The sequence below is a fragment of the Heterodontus francisci genome, chromosome 1 (genome assembly GCF_036365525.1).
Source record: "Heterodontus francisci isolate sHetFra1 chromosome 1, sHetFra1.hap1, whole genome shotgun sequence".
NCBI classification, from domain to species: domain Eukaryota; kingdom Metazoa; phylum Chordata; class Chondrichthyes; order Heterodontiformes; family Heterodontidae; genus Heterodontus; species Heterodontus francisci.
In genome coordinates, this window is record NC_090371.1 from 158,598,052 (window position 1) to 158,620,138 (window position 22,087).

Genomic DNA, 22,087 nt, shown 5'->3' on the forward strand with positions numbered 1-22,087 from the left:
AGTTGGTGGAATGGGCGGACAGGTGACAGATGAAGTTCAATGCGGAGAAATGTGAAGTAATACATTTTGGTAGGAAGAACAGGGGGTGCAGGAGCAGAGGGATCTAGGTGTATATGTACATAAGTCATTGAAGATGGCAGGACAGGTTGAGAGAGCAGCTAATAAAGCATACAGTATCCTGGGCTTTATTAATTAAGGGCATAGAGTACAAGAACAAGGAACCTATGTGGAACTTCAATAAGACACTAGTTCAGCTTCAGCTGGAGCATGAGGTCCAGTTTTGGGCACCACACTTTAGGAAGGATGTGAAGGCATTAGAGAGGGTGCAGAAAAGATTCACGAGAATGATTCCAGGAATGAGGATCTTTAGTTATGAAGATAGATTGGAGAAGTTGGGACTGTTTTCCTTGGAGAAGAGAAGGCTTAGAGGAGATTTGATAGAGCTATTCAAAATCATGAGGGGTCTGAACAGAGTAGATAGAGAGAAACTGCTCCCACTAATGAAAGAATCAAGAACAAGAGGGCACAGATTTAAAGTAATTGGTAAAAAAAAGCAAAAATGACATGAGGAAAAACGTTTTCACGCAGCATGTGATTAAGGTCTGGAATGCTCTGCCTGAGAGTGTGGTGGAGGCAGGTTCAATTGAGGCATTCAAAAGGGAATTAGACTGTTACATGAGAAGAAAGAATGTGCAGGGTTAGGGAGAGAAGGCAGGGGAGTGGCACTAGGTGAAATGCTTGTTTGGAGAGCCGGTGCAGACACGATGGCCAAATGGCCTGCTTCTGCACTGTAACAATTCTGTGATTGTGTTCTGTGATTCTGTGATTCTTCTGTGATTCTGTGCCCAATTCTGGCCACCGAGAGACAAAGGAGATATTCAAATGCTGCACACAATTTGGCAAAGAGCCATGAGGCTAATTCCCTGTTGCAGGGTTTGAGTAATGAGAAAAGACTGAAGAAACCATGGACTGTTCAACGTAGAAAGGAACAGACTGAAAGGTGATCTAATAGAGCTTTATCAGTAACTAGAATGAAGAGGTAAATCCCCATTACTTCAAACTAAATTGTGAGAGAAGAACAGGAGAAACATGTTCAACTGATGAAAGACAATTTAAAGACAATCAGGAAGCTCTCCTTCACAGGAAGCGTGTTCGATATTTGGAATGGACTTCAGGATAGAGTAGGAGGCAAACCCTGGAATTATTTAAGAAACAATTCTGCAATGCAGAATATGTATTGTCTTTCTTAAAGGATGAACTATGATGGGCCTTATGTATTAATATCATTTGAATCTCTGAGGGTGAAGTATTCAGTTTCATTTTAATGTCAAACCGCTGTAAATTCAGCAGAAACCAAAGTGAGCAAGATTCCATATAAAGGGCACTTCTGAAAAACATTGGTCTTTTTGACCGTTCCAGGTCAACAAACCAAACATTACAAAGTTTGTACACCCTTTTTGGAAGAGAAAGAAAACAGCATGGAATACATGCCCAAACTAGTTGTATTTTGTGTGTGAATAACAATTTTATAGCTTGATGATTTCATCTTAATTTTGTAGCATTTCTTCTCTCTCTGACTTGTCCAAAATTCTTGCAATGACCGGTCTATGAATATTTAAAAAACTGAACAGTACCAGTTTGGTAACTCTAATGATGTATTTGAAAATGACCTGAACTACAAAACTGACACTGAAATTATGCCTAAGGCTAGGTTAATTTTACCAGACAGTTAGGTAAGCTAAAGAGTAACAAGATGCATGCTGAGGCATGTCCAGGGAATATGCTATAGCCACACTGAATGGAAGGTGTCAGTAAAGGAGGTGCTGTTAGGGATAGATACACTTGACTTACTGCATACAAAGTCTCATTTCACTGTGTTGGCTTACTGCCAGTGCTAATATATTTTAATGGCAGATTGTCTGCCTCAGTGCATTGCGAGGAGTGCTTAAACTGTTACAGTTCAAGTCTCCAAGGTCATTATATTTAATTGGTGATTAAATCACTTTAGATGCGGTAACTGCTAATTGGAAATTTGCTAGTTAAAGGAATGCCTTCAAATGAAATATAGACATGTGACATAAAATCTCTGATAAAGAACAACATATCAGTTTACAACACATTAAGGAGTGAAAACAAAACAGATTCTCCATATATTAAAAGAGCATTTGTAGGCAATTTTTATGCATGTGTGTGAAAGAACAACAAAGTGAGGAAAAAAGTGTTCTTTATATACACACTGAAAATCGTATTCCAGTTGTACGGTTAAAGGTGTAACTCTTAATTCCTTAACATGCTTGCGTTTTGTTACATTACGTAGTGAATGAATGCCTATGTAAAGACAAGTCAAAACATTTAAATGATTAAAGGTCAGCAAGACATAAAGATTGGTAGGGTAGTTGTTGATAATGCAAATGAGACCCATTATGAGGTACCATAAATTTTTCATTCTGTTAAACATTTCATATTGTATGTTTCACACATGACGGCAGTTGAGCACAGAATTTATGTCAAAAGTATTTCCTGTTGCATCGTTAACTCTGGCTTTTATATTTTGGGCAATCAAGTGACTTTGATTTCTGAACTACAATCAATACATAGCTATAGAACCTAAAGACGCTGAACCACTGTAAGTGTATACTTCTACTCATTTATATCAGCCTATGTCTAATTGGCACCAAAGTTAGTTGCAGTCAAATGTTGTTAAGCACAGCATGATGGAGTTTGGGATTTTGAAGTGCTGAGAGTACAAGTGTAAAATGTCTGAAAACACAGTAACTAAGCATTGACAGGCCATGACAAAAAGTTCCATTTATGTGTTATCTGAACCATAAGCTGCAGTTACACCCTGCTTGTTTCAAGGTCAGTTTCATAGTGCAGCAGAGCTGCATGTAACTGTGATATGCTTTGTTAGTTAGAATTGGTTTTCTGAAATATTTCCTTTATAGCAGGTGTCTTAACAGTCTTTTTGCCCGCAAAATACAGAGTATTATTGTAAGCAGCTTTTAAAATGTTTGTGAAGATATTTTTAGGCACATATAAAAAGAATATGAATTTTCAGGGTTATTGTTTGTTCATGCATTTGACTTTGATAATAGACTTTTTAGGATACACAAAACCATTCATAGAAATTCATTTTTCTTGCTCAGAATGAATTGTACTTTGTACATGCTGGTCTGCTTTGTTATGTTTTTCAGTCTCTAGTCTGGATCTTAAAAAAAGTTGTAAAAGCAGGTCTAATTTTGGCTGATTTATTTTCTTTGAGACATGCTAAATGGGTCAAAGACTCCAAACATTAGCTCAATGTCCTTTTCCTGATCTCTAACTCCCATAGAGTGTACAATATAAAATTGACAATCTTTGAATGTTGTGAAGATGTAAAATCAATGTTTGTAATACAGATTTTATTTTTATCTCGATAAAGAGATTATTCTTGGTTTTTGTTCTGATTGCAGCTCCACACCCTTCCCCCATCCTATTGAAATTAGATTCAGATATTCAGCTGATAACACTAAAACCTTCTAACAGTTGTCATGGAAATGATTTTTTTGCTGTTAACCATAAATCAGTTCCTAATGAGTTATGGCCCACCCTCCATCCCCCCACCCCCCCCCCCCCCCCCCCCCACCCACCCCACAACTCCCAGCTCCTGCTCATAGGCTTAATTTGTTCAAATATCAAAAAACAAAATTATTACGGGACTATTGCTGAGCAAGTGGAAGGAATGAGGAAACACTTGTAAGGTTGCAATTTAGATGTCAAAAATATAACGATTTGGTATATTTTATGCAGTATAATACCCATGATCATATCACTGAAAAAATAAATTCACATAGCCTACTATCAAGACAGATCTTATGTGGCAACATAGAAGATCTGCCTTGATAGAGGACACAGTGAGTTGTGACATCTCCTTCACAAGTGTGACAGATCTATGATTTGCAGGTGTCTCAGTTCTGATAGTAATTTACATCAGCACAAGAACATTTGGAGATTACTGTCATTGTCTCTGAGACAACAGCTTATACGTATAATTCCTTTTCCCACTTTCCCTCTGTTCTCTCCTAAGTTTTGCCAGATCCATGAATGCTGTCAGCACTCTGGCTCTTCAACCAACCAGCCATTCTTCATGATCCTAACCATTGAGTGTTGATGTTGAAAAGGGCATCACGACTGAGTCTGATCCACATGCACACTTTCTACCAGGAGTCACTGGATAGCAATCAGGAGCAATGGAACTCATTTATCTCCCTAACTAGCTTAGGTCCACTACAGCTAATGTGACAATTAAGATTATCTCTTTTTATTCATTCATGGGATGTGGGCATCGCTAGCTAGGACATCATTTATTGCCCATCAATAATTGCCCTTGAGAAGGTGGTGGTGAGCTGCCTCCTTGAACCGTTGCAGTCCGTGTGAGGTAGGTATACCCACAGTGCTGTTTGGAAGGGAGCTCCAGGATTTTGACCCAGCAACAGTGAAGAAATGGTGATATTGTTCCAAGTCAAGATGGTATGTGGCTTAGAGGGGAACTTGCAGGTGGTGATGTTCCCATACAACTACTGCCCTTGTCCTTCTAGTTGGTAGAGGCTGCAGATTTGGAAGGTACTGTCTAAGGAGCCTTGGTATAAAGGCCTGCTTGGGTATGCAAATGAGACCCGACCCGAGCCCCACAGAGCCCCATCTGACCCCGAGCCTGACCCGGCCTGAGTCCTTCCATTTTTTCCCGTGCCTGACCCAACCCGACCCGACCATTAGTTAACCTACCTTCCGTTTTTCACTTTGTTCCTTACCTGCACAAGCTTAAAATAACTGTAACAAAACCACCTTTAAAGTCCAAAAAGTAAATTAACATTAGAGTTACTTACCTGAGGTGGTAATAGAGCGTGTCCATTCCGGCCTGACCTGACCCGAGCCCAAATTCCGCACCCAGAAGTGCGACCCGACCCGAACCCGACACATGTCATCAGGTCCCGTTGGGTTTGGGTCGAGTAGCATGCCTTTACCTTGGTATGTTGCTGCAGTGCACCTTGTAGATGGTACACACTGCTGCCACTGTGCATCGGTGGTGGAGGGAGTGAATGTTTGTGGATGGGGTGCCAATCAACTGGGCTGCTTTGTCCTGGATGGTGTTGAGCTTCTTGAGTGTTGTTGGAGCCGCACCCATCCAGGCAAGCAGAGAGTATTCCATATCAATCCTGACTTATGCCTTGTAGATGGTGGACAGGCTTTGGGGAGTCAGGAGGTGATTTATTCACTGCAGAATTCCCAGCCTCTGACCTGGTCTTGTAGCCATGATATTTATATAGCTACTCCAGTTCAGTTTCTTGTCAATGGTAACTACCAGGATGTTGATAGTGGGGGATTCAGCAATTGAAATGCCATTGAATGTCAAGGGGACATGGTTAGATTCTCTCTTGTTTGAGATAGTGTTATGACCGAGGCAGGAGGAGTGCACTGTTTATCCAAGTCCCACGTCGCCACAGGTCACAACATATTATTTTAATTTTTCCCACTTATCGATATGGTCAATTATATATTATATTTTTTCCTGAATAGAACTCACTAACCAGGTTTCTTTACAGAACAACAAAAATATTAGTTTATTATAAAACAAGTCTAATCAGTAATGAAGTAAACCATGAACACACAGATTTAAATTTTAAAGTTCCCTTTTTACCTTAGTCCCTTTACACTCGCGCGCACTCCCATACACCGGTTTACCGAAAAGATAAAAGGGATTTTTATAAATTCAGAGCTCTGTTACAGACAAAAAAAACTTGGGCAGATTACTTGCTTGTTTTTGAAGAAAACAACAGATAAAATATATTGTTCCAAAACTGGCATACAGTCTAACTTCTGAGTACACGTAGACAGGTCATTAGGATCTTCCAGGACAGTTCGTTTCAGCCGGCGTTGAGAATTATTTATAGCAGGATTTCTTCAAATACAGGAAACAAGATGAATTGACACAGTGGGCTTCTCAGGGTCCTTGAGAGATATTGGAAAACGAAGCTGGGTTGTGGTCTTCTCTTCTTCCGTGGAATTCTCTCCTTCTTCTGCAGCAGACTTGACTTTTTCTCCTTCCAGAATGTGAAACCACACACACCTCAGGAGCAGACTTGACTTTATCACACTCCATAAGGTAAAAAACAAACACACTGACCCACAACCCAAAAAACTTGTCAGATTTCTGCCCATCCTAGGCGCTCTCTGCCACTATTGGGCTTGTCCAATCAAGGGAACGCTTGTCACTTCTCTGCCCCTGTTACCAGGGTTTCTGTTCTATCTTTAACTTGAGTCATGTGACAACCAGTAACATTGTTGCCAACAGTTCCTTCAGTGCCCCCTTGATGGCTTTTTTAAAAAAAAAAACCTGGTACAACATTTATTCAGTTTAAGAATAAATTCCTTTCAAAAATATTTTTAACAAAAACAAAAACACCTTCATAACAATAGTCATTGCCTGGCACTTGTGTGGCACGAATGTTACTTGCCACCTATCAGCCCAAGCCTGAATATTGTCCCAGTCTTGCTGCATTTCTACATGGACTGCTTCAGTATCTGATGAGTCACGAATGGTGCTGAGCATTGTGAAATCATCAGCGAATATCCCCACTTCTGACCTTATGATTGAAGGAAGGTCATTGATGAAGCAGCTGAAGATGGTTGGGCCTAGGACACTACCCTGAGGAACTCCTGCAGTGATGTCCTGAGACTGAGATGATTGACCTCCAACAACCACAACCATCTTCCTTTGTGCTAGGTATGACTCCAACCAGCGGAGAGTTTTCCCTCTGATTCCCATTGACTCCAGTTTTGTTAGGGCTCCTTAATGCCATTCTCAGTCAAATGCTGCCTAGATGTCAAAGGCAGTCACTCTCACCTCACCTCTTGAGTTCAGCTCTTTTGTCCATGTTTGAAGCAAGGCTGTAATGATGTCTGGAGCTGAGTGGCCCAGGTGAACCCAAACTGAGCATCACTCAGCAGGTTATTGCTAAGAAAGTGCCGCTTGATAGCACTGTTGATGACACCTTCCATCACTTTACTAATGATCAAGAGCAGGCCGATGGGGCGGTAACTGGTTGGGTTGGATTTGTCCTGATTTTTGTGTACAGGACATACCTGGGCAATTTTCCACATTGCCGGGTATATGCCAGTGTTGTAGCTGTACTCGAACAGCTTGGCTAGGGGCGCGGCAAGTTCTGGAGCACAGGTCATCAGTACTATTGCCAAAATTTTGTCAGGGCTCATAGCCTTTGCAGTATCCAGTGCCTTCAGTCATTTCTTGATATCACGTGGAGTGAATCAAATTGGCTGAAGACTGGCATCAGTGATGCTGGGGACTTCAGGAGGAGGCCAAAATCGATCTAAATCTGTATTGAATAAGAATTAAACATGGCACCTTCTGTCCACATAGCTCAATACCACACTAGCAATGCTTTAGTCACTAGCCCATGGTGAGAACTCAACTTAAGAGGAATTCTGGAATACCATGACCTGCTGACAATCACCGTGGGTGGAATTTTATGAGTGCCGCGGCATTCCTCATTGTGGGACCGGAAGTTGTCATAACTTCCACTTCCGCCGCAATTCCCGTTTCCCATGTGATTTTGTGTGTAAATGAGCCGTGCAGTGACGGACACGGGGGACATGTGGGATCATGCAGCATGGGCGGCCTTTCATTGTTGGAACCTGCCATCACTCCCCAAGCAATATGATCACCACAGATTTAAAACATTCTGTGCTTGCAGCCTCAAGGATCAGCAGCCTTCCTTTCATGTAAGTATTTTCAGACTAACTTAACTTGAAGCTTTTACTTAAATCAAAATGTTTTTGCCTCCTTTATTTTGTGAAAGTTACCACCAACTTCACATTGTTTATTTTCCCTGCAGCTGAAGTGAATCATTTGGCAGCCGGCTGGCAGCGTCCCACCGCACCATTCAGCGATGCCTCCCTGCAGGTTCTTTTCCAGGCCTTCAGGGAAAGGCTGGAGGTCGTTTTCCCTACAGATGGAGCGCAAAAACTCTCCCACCTCATCAAAGCAGCCTGGATGGAGGTAGCAGAGGAGGTCTCGAACCGTGGGGTCACTCGTAGAGCATGGGTGCAGTTCCACAAGCGAATCAATGACTTGCTCAGATCAGCGAGGGTAAGTGGTCCTGGCGAAACTGCTCCATTGATTTCTTCCATGGCTCCGTGTCTTTAAAGCAGAGGGTATACAAGGAATGTAGTGGAATGCGTGAGCAGCCTTGGTGCCATTCGCTATATGATTTCACTCCAAGATGAAGATTGCCATTGTTTATGTGATTGAATGTGTCGTGTGAAAGTCAATGCAGAATGAGTGATGTTGATGCATATACGCAATAGTTGTGATGCATCATTTGTCATGTCATTAAATCTGCACTGTCTGCTGCAGAATAAACAAAGTCACAACGAGCATGAGCATGCTAGAATGGGAGGAGGGGTCCCTGGCGTAAGGCTGCTGACCACAGCTGAGGAGGAGGCATTAGAGATTGTGAGACAGGAGGGAGGCAGGACGAGCAGAGTTGGTGAGGCAGGAGCCACAAGGCATAAAGATGAAGCGTGATCTCCACTCTTGCAATCATATGTGGAAACTGCAGGAAATTGTGTGAACTCCTGTGAAGCACATGCTTAAAGTGCCTCTGTTTGTGTTTCCACTGCAGGTGCCCGCACTCGAATCACAGAACACTGTGAATCCCAAGAATCCTCCGCTGGGGAGGAAGAAGAAGCCCATGCCCCAGACGATGCACTGTCACCTGCCTCTTCTTCCACCTCCGCCAGTGCAGATACATTCACACAGTCCGTGGGGGATTCAACATTAGAATCTGGGTCACAAGCTGGTGTGTACTGTTGTGTGATTGCCTTTAAGAATTATATCCCTTTAAGATCTTAGTATGCTAATGGGCTAAGTGCCAGAATGCAGTCTTGTGACTACATGCCAGTCTCACTCCGCTACTGTAACACCAAGAGACAAGTCCTGTAAATATTTAGCTCTGCACTGTATATACTTGTTAGCTGTTCAATAAACCTGTTTGAGATCTTCGATCAACTGAACTCCACGCATCTCATTTTATGTTGCATCAGACAACATAAGAAGCTTCTCATTACATGCATGACACAGACACGTCCCAGCAGCTTAGGGAGCATGTGCCAGACAGATCCCCTGACAATTGGAGGACTGCTGAGGACCAGGCCCCTGCTTAGCCCCACGCTCAGGATGATCCTCTGTTTGTAGCTACAAGAAATCTGCTGGATGTGCAGCAAAGCCATGTGGGAAATATGTCAGAGGTGCCTGAAGTTATGCGTGGCTTTGTGCGTGCCATGAAGGAGTCCATGCAAGCCATGACTTCTGCCAAGTCCCAAGACATTTGAGCCTATGGCTTCCTCAGTCGAGAGTCTGGTGAGCTCCGTGGTGAGTCTGCTTGAGCACTCAAGCCATATGTGATCTGACCTGCACTCCATCACTGTTACTGTTGACTCCATGCAGCAGAGTCTAAGTGAGAGGGGAATGAGGAATCTGGACCTCTCACCAGATGCTCCTTCCTCTCAGAAACAGGTAAGTGCCATCGTGCACCTGGATGGAGGTGAAGCGCATGCCAGCTGCCTCGGGGCCTTCCTCTCATGTTACCTCCAGGGTAAGCGGTGCCTCGCCCTCATTGAAATTTGGGCCTTCACTCTTCAATCATAGCTATTTTCCTATTGGTGATTAATAACCTTTTCCAATACGGTCATGCCTTACTTTTGTTTTCTATGTTCATAACTTAACGCTGCTTGCAGTGGTGTGTAGCCTCATTCATTGTAGCCCATTGATGATTTCAAATGCCAATCACATGAAAGTGCAGCAACGCTTTGTTAAGATTGCAGAGATGAATAAGACCTCATGCAAAAGGGAATTTTTGTGGGGAATTGTTATGTTGCTCCTCCCAGCATTCCTTGATGATGTGACTTATTATTGGCTGAAATGTGCATAAATGAGTTTCTCCCTGATGTCCTTTGCCTGTCTCTCCATGGCCCTCATATCAATGATGGCATCGTTGTCATTGTTGTCCTCACCCTCTTCATAGTCATCCTCATCTGAGGAGGACTGGTGTTCCTCCTGTTCCTCCACCTGCAGAATGTTACCGCATCTAATTGTAAGGTTGTGCAAGGCACAGCAGACAACGATTATTCATGACACCCTCTGTGGTCCTTACTGGAGAATCCCTGCAGACCACTCACCGCAATAGAATCACATTTTCAGCATACCAATGGTGTGCTCAATGATGGCTCTGGTGGATGTATGAGCGACATTGTACTTCTCTTCAGAAGTACTTTGGCGATGACGTACTGGTGTCATCAGCCATGTACAAAAGGGGTAACCCTTGTCACCCAGGATCCATCCGTCCACTTCGGCTGTTCCTCAAAAACCGCTGGCAGCTGCGAGTTCCTTAAAATGTAGGAGTCATGACAGCTTCCTGGGAAACATGCGTAAAAAAGCATGATTCTTCTCCTGGGGTTACAAACCAGCTGTACGTTTAAAGAGTGGAAGCCTTTGTGATTGACAAAGACAACAGGCTGGTCCCAGGGAGTTCTAATGCTCACATCGATCACTCTTGCACTCTAGGGAAGCCAGCCATGGCGCCGAAGGCCGCAGACCTTGTTGCCTGGCTGTCCCCATCTACAGGTAAGTAGATGAAATCATTGGTACGTAAAAAAAGGGCATTGGTCACTTCTTTGATGCACTTGTGGGTCGCAGACTGCGTGATGCCACATATGTCACCCGTGGATCCCTGGAAGGAGCCGCTGGAAACAAAATTGAGTGCAGTAGTTACCTTGAGGGCAACTGGCATGGGATTCCCACCGAAGCCGAGCGGCTGCAGGGCATACTGCAAGATCCTACAAATTCAAGTTATTATTTCATGTGACATCCTTAGGCATCTCTGGCATTGCCTCTCTGACATTTGAAGGAAATTTGTCCTTGTCCTGAGGATGCGATGACAGGCCAGTGCCCGTCTTCGATAAGGCTGTTCCTGGATGTTATCCTTTCAGAGCATCCGCACCTTCCTGTTCTGCCTGTTACTGGTGCTCAGGCATCATGAGTTGGGGGAAAAGAGGCTTCCTTAGTTTCTCCCTTTGCTCTTCTGGCCATGTTACCAAACAAAAACGGTCTATGAAACCCATGTCGCTGCGACTTTTTTGAACAATAAATAAGCAGAGCGTGGTGATTCAGTCCTCTGTTGACTCTGAGCTGAAGCATCGAGGCAACGAACAAATCCCTTACATATGCCTTCAAATTGCAGCCACACACCCACTGTCGTTTGTCTCCTCCCACTCTCCTTGCTCTCCTTGAGTGTCCACATGGTTTCCATTATCATTGGAGAAAACGTTGCGCGCGGAATTCAGTGCAAGTCTCCCCATCATCCAACCTCCTCCTGCAACCTTCCAGCTTGAACCCATTACCCTTGACCCAGCCAATGTTACTGTTATCCTTCCCTCCATATCCATTGAGCCTCCCCCATTACTGTGTACAGTGTAATCATCAATTTATTCATGTCATCCCTCCCCACTGTTCCTACTCCCATTACTATCGACATGCTGACTCTTACCCTTGAACATCCTCACATCAAACTGACCATTGTTGCCGAGTCCTGTTCCCCTCCATATGAAGCTGTCAAATACCCACCCCTTAGTCTTGACCTTCCCCCCACCTACAAAATGCATTTGCCCCCATTGACTGTGACCATTCCCTCTGCTAGCCAGTACCCTCAATTTACCCCACAGTTCCATGACATTGACAGCACTCATCCCTCCCTTTAGGCCCTTTGGATGCCAAATATCTTCGCACAGTACTGATTGAATCCGCTCACCACCCCCGCAGCCAAAAACATGCATCTTCACCATCATCAACCATTCAACAACCTGGACGTTCCACTCCATCCTTGCCTGCTCCTCCATGCACCCAATCAGCCCCATCCTTCCCTCGCTGCCTACCCTACCCTGCTCCTCCATGTTGCCCCCAACCATGCCTTCGCCACCATCCCTGAGAAGATTCATCCTTGCTGGTGCCGAGCCTGGAGGCAAACATCCATTCCAATGCTAGCATGGAGGTAAACATCCATTCCAATGCTGGCTTTAGTTTAGCGGATGAGTTGAAGGGAAAAGAGCACAGTCCTGAGACTCAACTGCACAGATCCAACTGCTGCACGCCACAGTGAAACACTTGTGAACTAGGTAGCAAGGAATATTGCTCGCCGTTCACTTAATCTGGCAGGTAGGGCTGAATTGTAATTATGTGTATGTTAATGACTATTCATGTTATTTAAATGAATGCAAAGCTGCAATCTGCCACCGCGCTGGGGGAACCCTGGAACGCAGCAAACCCGCCGTCGACTTAATTCATCAAAGATATCCCGCCATTGGGAATCTGAAGAAACACTTCCTGCCTAATTATATCACCCTGCACACCACCAAATCCACTGTGGTGGAGAGCATAAAATTCCCCCCTGTGTGTTATTGAATATGTGCAATGTATTTTCACAAGAAAAAATATTTCTCCTAAATATTAAAGATAATACAGTGGTGAAGTGTTGAATATCATACATAGCAAGTGAGAGACTCAACAGGATATTCCCTGTGTGACAAAATTGAAAGGGGATTACGGTCATGACCTTTGTCCCTACTTGCCAGGAAGAAATAGGTGGAGACCCATTTCACACATTTTTGTCATTTTTACATTGCTCCAGGGTTTCTATGGTTTCCTCTGGGGAGGTTACAGAGATGGCCTGTGTGAGCAGTTGATGCTGGCCCATTCCAGAGATATAAATGAGGAAGGAGGAGTTGTTCCCAGCCTTCTGAATATAATCCATGGACTTACTTCACGAGGCACCCAGAAGGGTGACAGGGTCCCAATGACAAGTCAAAGACAGGCAGGTACCTTTTTATCTGTTATTGAACAAACCCTGGCCCTCCTCAGGTTGTTTGCAGATAATCGGGACATTCTGGATGCTGATCTCCATCTTGGAAGCTCAAGGAACAATTAGAGATCTTCAGCTGAGCTTAAATTTACTGTCATTTTTCAAGCAAATGGTCCAGCTGGGATAGTGGATCTGTGCCAGTGATGTCACCTGGCCATTTTAATGGCTCAGAACAGGACAAATAACAATGCCCCTAGGCCTAGGCAGGCATACAACATGACAGTTATGTTGCTTCAGCATAGAACCAGCACGGGAGTGGAAGGGACGCGGAAAACCAGTCCCAAAGTGTCAGAAATTGTGAGTTGAATTTTTCCTAAACTGTATATTGGAAGTGATAATAAATATCAGCAAATTTTGATATTTTTAGAAGTAATGTTTTAGTGTGCTACTCACATTTGCGCCAACAGAGTGATACTTAATGCTTCCCTATGATTCAGTACAGACACACTCTGTTACTATGCCTTGTTGCTAGGTTCTGAGTGGTAACAAAATCCACGATATTCAATGGGTATGATATTGTTATCTTTTGCTATTTTCATCATTACAGTGAAATTACCAATCACATCTAGAGAATAACATAATTTCTTTTATTGGCATAGCAAATGCTGTCCATTACACTTGTACGTTCAATCTCATACTCTAAGGTGCAGTAAAAAGTCTATTTCATTACCTAAATACGAAACAAACTGATGGCAAGTTGGAGAATTCACTTCAGAGCCTTGTGCTTCCAGCTTTGAACTCTGAGTGCTGGCTGACACTGAGTGTATGTATTTCTTCAGTTCTCGACCAAGCAATGCACCCTGTTACAAGTTAATCTGGCAGTAAATTTGTGTGAAGGCCTCCCTCAGCTGCAGATTATGCCTCGTCTCTTCACACGCACATTAGTAGGTTGACTTAATATTGTTAAGGGACACAATGTGGAGATATTAAATGTATAACGGAAAGTCAAACTGTTTCTCCAACATACTAATTGCCAGGTTTACCTGCTCGAATCACATATATAAGAACATAAGTAATAGGAGCAGGAGTAGGCCATTCTGCCCTTCAAACCTGCTCCGTCATTCAGTACAATCATGGTTGATCTTCCAGTTCAGTTCCACTTTCCCACACTATCCTCATCTCCTTTAATTCCCATGGTATGCAAAAATCTATCGAGCTCTGTCTTGAATATTTTCAATGGCTGAGCATCCACAGCTCTCTGGGGTAAAGAGTTCCAAAGATCCAAAACCCTTTGAATGAAGAAATTTCACCTCGTCTCAGTCCTAAATGGCCAACCCATTATTCTCGGACTGTAACTCCTAGTTCCAGGTTCCCCAGCAAGGGGAAACATCCTTCCAACACCTCCACTGTCAAACTTTAAAATTTTACATGTTTCAATGAGATCGCCTCTCATTCTTCTAAATTCCATGTAATATAGTCCTTGTCTTCTCAACCTCTCTGTGTAAGACAATCCCCTCATCCTAAGAATCTATCCAGTGAACATTCGTTACACTCCCTCCAAGGCTAGTATATCTTTCCTTAGGTAAGGCGACCAAAACTGTACACATTATTGCTGATGTGGTCTCATTAAGGCCCTAAACAATTAGAGTTATACAGTACAGAAACAGGCCGTTCGGCCCATCGTGTCCATGCTGGCCATCAAGCACCTATCTATTCTAATCCCATTTTCCAGCAATTGGTCCGTAGCCTTGTATGCCATGGTGTTTCAAGTGCTCATCTGGATACTTCTTAAATGTTGTGAGGGCACATGGCTCCACCACCCCTTCAGGCAGTGTGTTCCAAATTCCAACCACCCTCTAAGTGAAAAGTTTTTGCCTCAAATCCCCTCTAAACCTCCTGCCCCTTCCCTTAAATCTATTCCCCTTGGTTATTGCCACCTCTGATAAGGGTAAAAGTTTCTTCCGATCTATCCTATCAATGTCCCTCATAATTTTGTATACCTCAATCAGGTCCCCCCTCAGCCTTCTCTGCTCTAAGGAAAACAACCCTAGCCTATCCAGTTTCTCTTCATAGCTGAAATGTTCCAGCCCAGGCAATATCCTGGTGAATATCCTCTGCACCGTCTCCAGTGCAATCACATCCTTCCTATTGTGTGGCGACCTGTACACACTACTCCAGCTGTGGCCTAACTAGCGTTTTATACAGCTCCAACATAACCTCCCTGCTCTTATATTCTATGCCTCGGCTAATAAAGGCAAGTATCCCATATGCCTTCCTAACCACCTTATCTACCTGTGCTGCTGCCTTCAGTGATCTATGGACAAATACACCAAGGTCCCTCTGACTCTCTGTACTTCCTAGGGTCCTACCACCCATTGAATATTCCCTTGCCTTGTTCGTCCTCCCAAAATGCATCACCTCACACTTCTCAGGATTAAATTCCATTTGCCACTGCTCTGTCCATCTAACCAGCCCACCTATATCGTCCTGTAATCTAAGGCTTTCCTCCTCACTATTTATGACACCACTAATTTTCGTGTCATCTGCGAACTTACTGATCACACCTCCTATATTCACGTCTAAATCATTAATGTACACTACAAACAGCAAGGGTCCCAGCACCGATCCCTGTGGTACACCACTGGTCACAGGCTTCCAATCGCAAAAACAACCCTCGACCATCACCCTCTGACTCCTGCCACTAAGCCAATTTTGTATCTAATTTGCCAACTTGCCCTGGATCCCATGGGCTCTTACCTTCTTAACCAATCTCCCATGTGGGACCTTATCAAAAGCCTTTCTGAAGTCCATGTAGACTACATCAACTGCTTTACCCTCATCTACACATCTAGTCACCTCCTCGAAAAATTCAATCAAGTTTGTTAGACATGATCTCCCCCTAAACAAAGCCATGCTGACTATCCTTGATTAATCCCTGCCTCTCCAAGTGGGGATTAATCCTGCCCCTCAGAATTCTTTCCAATAGTTTCCATACCACTGATATTAAATTCAATGGCCTGTAGTTACCTGGTTTATCTCTGCTACCCTTCTTGAATAATGGTACCACATTTGCTGTCCTCCAGTCCACTGGTACCTCTCCTGTGGCCAGAGAGGATTTGAAAATTTGTGTCAGAGCCCCTGCTATCTCCTCCCTTGCCTCATATAACAGTCTGGGTTACATCTCATCTGGGCCTGGGGATTTATCCCACTAAAATAGCTAATACCTCCTCCCTTTCAATGTTAATTTGTTTTTGTATATCACACTCCACCTCCCTGATCTCTACACCTACATCGTTCTGCTCCTAGGTGAACACAGATGAAAATTAATCATTTAAAACTTCATCTATGTCCTCCAGCTCCACACACAGATTGCCACTTTGGTCCCAAATGTGCCCTACTCTTTCCCTGGTTGTCCTCTTGCCCTTAATATACTTATAAAACGTCTTGGGATTTTCCTTTATCTTGCCCGCCAGTTTTTTTTTTCATGTCCCCTCTTCACTTTCCTAATTACTTTTTTAAATACCCCCCTACACCTTCCATACTCTTTTAGGGCCTCTGCTGTTTTCAATGCTTTGAATCTGCTATAAGCCTCCTTTTGTTTCCTTATCCAATCTTTTATATCCCCTGACATCCAGGGTTCCCAGGACTTGTTGGTCCTTCCCGTCACCTTTTCGGGAGCATGTTGGCCCTGAAATCTCATTATTTCCTTTTTGCATAACTCCCACTGGTCTGATGTAGACTTTCCTACAAGTAGCTGCTCCCAGTCCACTTTGGCCAGATCCTGTTTTATCATATTGAAATTGGCCTTCCCCCAATTCAGTACTCTTATTTCCAGTCCCTCTTTGTCCTTTTCCATAACTACCTTAAATCTTACAGAGTTATGGTCACTATCCCCGAAATGCTCCCCCACTGACACTGCACCACTTGTCCGGCTTCATTCCCTAGGATTAGGTCCAGTACCGCCACTTCTCTTGCAGGACTTTCTACATACTGGCTCAAAAAGCTCTCCCGTATGCACTTTAAGAATTCCGCCCCCTTTAAACCTTTTGCATTAACACTATCTCAGCTGATATTGGGGAAGTTGAAATCCCCTACTATTATTACCTATTATTACCCATTATGTTTACACCTGTCTGAGATTTGCTGACATCTCTGCTCCTCTATCTCTCTCTGACTATTTGGAGGCCTGTAGTACACTCCCAGCCAAGTGATTTCCCCCTTTTTGTTTTTAAGTTCTACCCACATGGCCTTATTTGAGGAACTTTCTAAGATATCATCCCTCCTTACCACAGTAATTGACTCCTTGATCAATAGTGCAATGCCGCCTCCTCTTTTACACCCTGCCCTGTCACGCCTGAAGATTCTGTACCCTAGAATATTGAGCTGCCAGTCCTGTCCTTCCTTCAACCATGCCTCTGTGATAGCAATAATATCATGTTCCCATGCGTTAATCAATTCCTTCAATTCATCTGTCTTATTTGTAAGACTCCTTGCGTTAAAATAGATGCAATCGAGCCTTGCATTGTTTGCTTGTGCCTTAACAGCTCTATATTTGCTCTGCCATCCTGACTGACTTAAGTTCTCTTCTATATTTGGCTGTGCATCACCCTCTAATGTACCTCCACTCTGTATCCCATCCCCCTGTCAAATTAGTTTAACCCCCCCCACCCCCCCACCAACAGCACTAGCAAACCTCCCAGCAAGGATGTTAGTCCCATTTCAGTTCAGGTGTAACCCGTCCAACTTGTACAGGTCCCACCTTCGCCAGAAACAGACCCAGTGATCAAGGAAACTAAAGCCCTCCCTCCTGCACCATGTCTTCAGCCACGCATTCATCTGCTCTATCTTCCTATTCCTATACTCACTAGCACGTGGCACTAGGAGTAATCCAGAGATTGCAATCTTTGAGGCCCTGCTTTTTATTCTGTTACCTAGCTCCCTAAATTCTTGTTGCAGGACCTCATCCCTCTTTCAACCCATGTTGTTGGTTCCAATGTGAACCACGACCTCTGATTCTTCACCCTTCCCCTTCAGAATGTCCTCCAGCTGCTCCGCAACATCCTTGACCCGAGCACCAGGGAGGCAACAAACCATCCTGGAGTCACGTTTGCGGTCACAGAAATGCCTATCTGTACCCCTTACGATAGAATTCCGTATCACTATAGCTGTCCCACTCTTTTTCCTCCCCTCCTGTGCAGCTGAGCCACCTGTGGTACCACAGACTTAGTTCTTGCTGCATTCCCCTGAGAAGCTATCTCCCCCAACAGTATTCAAAGCAGAATATCTGTTAAAGAGGGAAATGGGCCCAGGGGACTCCTGCACTACCTGCCTAGTTCTTCTACTCTGCCTGGCGGTCACCCATTCCCTTTCTGCCTGAGCAGTCTTTACCTGCAGTGTGACCACCTCCCTGTATGTGCTATCCACGATGATCTCAGCAGAAAATTGCAGAAAGACTTCCTCACTCTTAAACTCTAATCCTTTTGCAATGAAAGCAAATGTACAATTTGCTTTACTAATCACTTGTTGTAGCTGCATGTTACCTTACTGTAATCCATGTACCTCTGAATACCGACATTTCCCAGTCTCTCACCATTTAAAAAATATTTTGCATTTGTACTTTTCCTTCCAAAGTGGATAATTTCCCACTTTCCCACATTACATTCTAATTGCCATTTTCTTACCCAATAAATTAACCTGTCATATCCCCTTGCAGCTGCTTTGCATCCTCCTTACATCTTACTTTCCCACCAAACTTTGTATCATGAGCAAACTTGGATATAATGTATTTGGTCTCCTCATCTAAATCGTTAATGTGGATTGTAAATAGCTGAAACCCAAGTACTGATCCTTGTGGTCCTAGTTACAGCCTGCCAATCCAAAAATGACCCGTTTATTACAACTCTCTGTTTTCTGGTCATTAACCCATCCTCAATCCATGCTAATATATTACCCCAATCCCATGAGTCCTAATTTGGTGTTACAATCTTATTGTTACAATCAGCTGAGGAGGGGTCACAAGGCTCCCCTCTTGTCCTTCTCCTTCTTTGACAGCAACAGGGGTTATTCCTTTATAAACAGTGGATATGCTCTCCAATTCAGTGAGTGTTCAATTCTTTACCTTTGTTGTGATCATAAAAGAACCAATCAGACAGGTTTTCTTGAGTTTAAACAAGAAAGATGTTAGTGCATTGTACTTAAAATCTAAATCCAATCTAAGTAAAATAATAAAATTACACTCCAACTTCCCCACACACACACACACACACACATATGAAGATCTCACACACACAAATATGTTGCAGAGTGATGAGGAATGGATTCGAGTCCAGAACAAGTAAAACTAATATACAGTCTATGGGATCTGGTAAGTCAGTAGTTGTCCGGCTGAAGCTGTGGTTCCGAAGTCTCTGGCTGGTAGTACTTTGCAGCTGACCCACCTGGTTCAGGTTTTTCTTGGAGATAATGATGTAGGTGGCTTTCTTCCCCAGGGTCTCTGTCTGTAGCAATGGTAGACTTGGATGTTGCGCAGTCGCAGACAGGTTTCAAACTTGCAATGTTATCTGTAGAGAGGGAGACACAGCCCCACTCAAAGCTTGTCTGCTGTGTGTAACAAAACTACAAGTTTTACACAGCCTGGGGAAACTGTCACATGGTTCTCTCAAGACTCTTTGTTTTTAACGAGGTCCAAAGTCTAAAACCCAAATCCCTCTCAGGTTGTATTGTCAGTGTTTACCCCCCTGGAGGTACATCTCCACTCATGAATTCTTCAAGATGGCTTTGAAAGTCCCACAAACTAGGGTAATACTGAATAATCTACATCAGCTATCCAAGCCATTGTCCTGGATGGGAGCCTTGTCATACATGCATCTCCAATTCGATGTCCTGGAATATGAGGTATTTCAATGTAAATTGTGGTGGCCGTCTTGGCTGCCACCTATTTAAAAGTTAAATGTAGGATCCCAGCTTTCCTTTTTAAAATTTTAATGTAGGTGTCAATTCATTGGATGGAAACCTACATTAAATTTTTAATTAAAAAAAGGAGCTGGGGTCCTACAGTTACCTTTTTAAAAAAACAATTCTGTCTTCAAGAAAATCCTGAACCAGGTGGGCCAGCCACAAAGTGCATTGGTACCAGCCAAAGACTTCAAGATCACAACTTCAGCCAGAAGACAACGGAATCATCCAACCCCACAGACTGTGTATTAATTTTTACCTGTACTGGACACTAATCCAAACCAAATTATTTCTTATCACTCTTTACTCTATTTGTGTGTATGATTCTCATGTGCATGTGTGAGTGAAAGTGTAATGTAATTTTATTATTTTATCTAGGTCGGGTTTAGTTTTTGAAGTACAATAAACTCACCTCTTTCTTCTTTAAACTCAAGAAAACCGGTCCGATTGGTTCTTTGTAATCACAACAAAGGTAAAAGGTAAAACACTCACCGAGATGGTAAGCACAACCACTGTTTAAAAAGAAATAAAACCTGTGCAGTCAAACAAGAGGAAGGGAAAGAGGAGTGCCTTGCAACCCCTCCTCACCTGATCATAACAGTAGGTTTCCAACTAATGAATTAAAAAGTCCTCATTCAGCATAGCATGTTTTCTTGACACTATTGTGTTCCACGCTATTGAATAATTTTTGAAAATCCAAATACACTGCATCCACTGATTGCCCATAATTTATCTGCTAGTTACCACCTCAAAACACTGTAACAGATTTGTCAAACACAATTTCCCTTTCATAAATTTGTGTTGATGCTCCCCAATCTATGATTCTCTAGGTGCTCGTGATGAGGCAATTGTATAGTGTACAAAATGGGCACAAAATTTGTGCCAACTTGACTCTGAGTCATTTTGAGGCACATTTGCTTCCTGCTGGCGAGTTCTGGATGCTAAGCAGGCATCAGGCTGTAGCTCACCTGTTCTGTGGGGGGAGGAGTGGTGGGAAATCAGATGGCTGTCATGTTAAGGCAGCTGCCAGTCAGAACCTGGGAGGAGTGGGGAGTGAGAAGTGATCCAGGAGGGTCTTGAATGGGACAGCAGCAGGCCGAAAGTTTCTGGATAGCACAAAAGGAGCTCCTGCTCCTCCTAGCTCCACAAAAATTAAGACTTTAAGACCACAGGTTAGGCTGCTTGCAGTCATTCATTCCATTCATTTGTACCTGAACATTGTAATCAGAAGCTGACAAATAGCATCTTGCTCCATTTTAGCAGACCCCTACCTCTGGCATGTGATCACCCATTTGCAAGCCTTCCTGAAAACTGCAACAGGTGGGCCTTGCGTACCACCCAAAGATTGTTACAAAAAACTGACGTGTTTTCTAAAGAGACCAGTTTCCATACTGCATTCAATCACTCTGTTAGACTTGGAGCAGGAATTTAACCCCCAGTGGGGGCGAGGACGGAGATGGGCAGGTGCAAAAATTTGCAGCATTGGCCAGCATGCCAGTTTGCCAGCACCATCCTGCCCCTGGGCCATTTGACCGGAGGTCAGATGGGGTGATGACAGGGCTACCTGCCCGCAAGCAAGGGGTAGCCAATTAAGGAAGTTAAATAGCCACCTGGATTCTATTTTAAAAGGCCAACAGGAAAATTCCAGTCAGCCTCCAAGCCCTCTGAGGCATCGGGGCGAGGCGAGCTGCCTGGAGCCGGCCTCCCTGCAGCAGACTGGGGGGCCAGCACTCCTGGCTGGCTTTGAGGCGCTTCCCACCTGCTTGGTTACAGCTGCAGCCACAGGCCACCCTGTACAAGGGTTCCCCACTAGCAGCCATGTAATCTCCTTGGAGAGGCAAAGAGAGATTTTTTAAAAATCCAAGGCCAATTATGGGAGAAAAAAATTGGAAAATTATCTTCCAACCTCCCCCTTAGATGATGAAAATTATTCTAGGAGACCACATTGACTATGCTTAAATTACTTGATTTTTCACCTAACTTGTTTCAAACGTTCTGTTTACGACCTACATTACTGACTTGGATGGGCGGCACAGTGGTGCAGTGGTTAGCACTGCAGCCTCACAGCTCCAGGGACCCGGGTTCGATTCCGGGTACTGCCTGTGTGGAGTTTGCAAGTTCTCCCTGTGTCTGCGTGGGTTTTCTCCGGGTGCTCCGGTTTCCTCCCACAAGCCAAAAGACTTGCAGGTTGATAGGTAAATTGGCCATTATAAATTGTCACT

At 43.7% G+C, this 22,087-nt stretch overlaps 1 long non-coding RNA gene across 1 annotated transcript; it reads left to right on the forward strand.

Moving 5' to 3' along the window:
• The first annotated feature begins 2,483 nt into the window (after positions 1-2,483).
• On the forward strand, positions 2,484-9,031 carry LOC137346791 (uncharacterized). The gene is made up of 3 exons (XR_010968787.1): positions 2,484-2,626; positions 7,893-8,146; positions 8,682-9,031. It is a non-coding gene; the product is annotated as an uncharacterized lncRNA (long non-coding RNA).
• Positions 9,032-22,087: the final 13,056 nt, after the last annotated feature.